Consider the following 1,822-nt stretch of genomic DNA (forward strand, 5'->3'; position numbering starts at 1 on the left):
ATTTCTTCTTTGAAGATTCTTTTATATGGCTATCAAGTCTTCTATATTTGGTAACATTTTCTCTTGAATCCTTTTAAAGTCTCTTGATGGAAAACATTTTCTTCCTTTCCATTCTTTTTCTTAGGGATTATCAGTTGTGTCTTACTCTGGAGTACCTTCTAGTTTAGTTTTCTTTCTTCCTTCCTTCCTTTCTCTTTTCTTTCCTTCCTTCCTTTTTCTTTCCTTCTTTTCTTGCCTTTCTTCTCTCCTTCCTTCCTTTCTTCCTCCTTCCCTCCCTCCTTCCCTCCTCCCTCTCTCTTTCTTTCTTATAGGCTCCATGCCCAGTGTGGAGCCCAGTGCAGGGCCTGAACTCACAACCCTGAGATTGAGGCCTGAGCCAAAATCAAATCGGACAGTTAACCGACTGAGCCACCCAGGCACCCGAGTTTTCAGTTTTAAAGTGATTTTTCTTCCCTTTAATTTCTAATGCTTTGCTGAATTGTCACTGATCTTTTAAAATTTTTCATCCACTTATCTGAGCTTTTCTAATTCATTTATAGCTTTCATCGTTTTCTTAAATTCTTACAGCTTAGTTTAAAACAATTTTTATGTTTTGTAAGGATAACTCTGTTCTCAATTTTTTTTTTTATAAAGACTTTATTTATTTGAGAGACAGCACGAGTGGGGTGAGGGTCAGAGTGTGAAGCAGACCTCCCACTGAGCAGGGAGCCTGATGTGGGACTCAATCCCAGGACTCCAGGATCATGACCTGAGTCACCCAGGCACCCATCTGTTCTCAATTTTTTATTACATTCTACAATTCTGTTGTTCACTTCTATGTGAAATACATTTTCCTGTACTTTTAGGAGGTAGGAAGGACAAAAATAACTTTTCTGGCCTCAAGGCTCATGAAATTCCATACCTCACATTGAGATTCTGCTTCTTCTGATTCTCTCCATTTTAATCTCTACATTGTTTTTCCTTTGTCCCTACTATCCCTGTCCTGATCAATTTGGTGTCCACAGCCAGCAGTTTCTCCTTAATTGAGCTGTTTGGGAATAAAGCTTATATTTGTTAGTTTCAAGAGTTCATAAGGACCAAAAAAAAAAAAAAAAAAGTTCATAAGGACCTAGACTACTCCAGCATCTTCAGAACTTAGCACAGTCCCCTCAAATTCACCAGCTAACTGACATCTGAGGGTACCTTCTGTCTGGGCTGTTGTTTCCAAATTAGCCTGCCATGCTTTCTAGTGGAAACCTGTTGATTTGGGAGATCTCTTAATTCTCAAAAGGTATCAGATGTCCCACTGCTTTTCTTTCATGCCTTTCTAAACAGTCAATACCATTCAGGTTTTATGGATTGCTTTTGAGTTTGTCACTACCTAATCTTATTTTGGGACCATGGGGATACGCTGTCACCAAGATTTGTTGTAGATGTTGTGCATGGATTTCTGCTTCAATGGATTTGGGGAAATTAAACTATACTGCTATTTCTGTGATCTTCTTTTCTTTAATGCACTTCTGGTAGTTAATCTTTTATTTGGGACTATTTCTGGTAAGTTTGCGTAAGAGTTAGTAGAGCACAGTGACTGAGAGCATGGGCTTTGGAGTCAACACTGCCTGGATACAAATTCTGCGTTCATCTTTTACGGTGTGATCCATAACCTCCGTGTCTTTGTTTCCTGTGTAAAATAATAGGTTGCTGAGAGATCTAAATGAAATAGCGTATGTAAAGCACTGAACAAAGTACTACATTACATAGTAGGTATTCAACCAAGATGGCTGTTTTAATTACTCTAGCTTTCTTTTTCAGGTCTAGGACTTATGTTACTGACTTTATAGGG

Source organism: Ursus americanus, chromosome 33, assembly GCF_024610735.1.
Source record: "Ursus americanus isolate L20-20 chromosome 33, mUrsAme1.1.p, whole genome shotgun sequence".
Classification (NCBI taxonomy): domain Eukaryota; kingdom Metazoa; phylum Chordata; class Mammalia; order Carnivora; family Ursidae; genus Ursus; species Ursus americanus.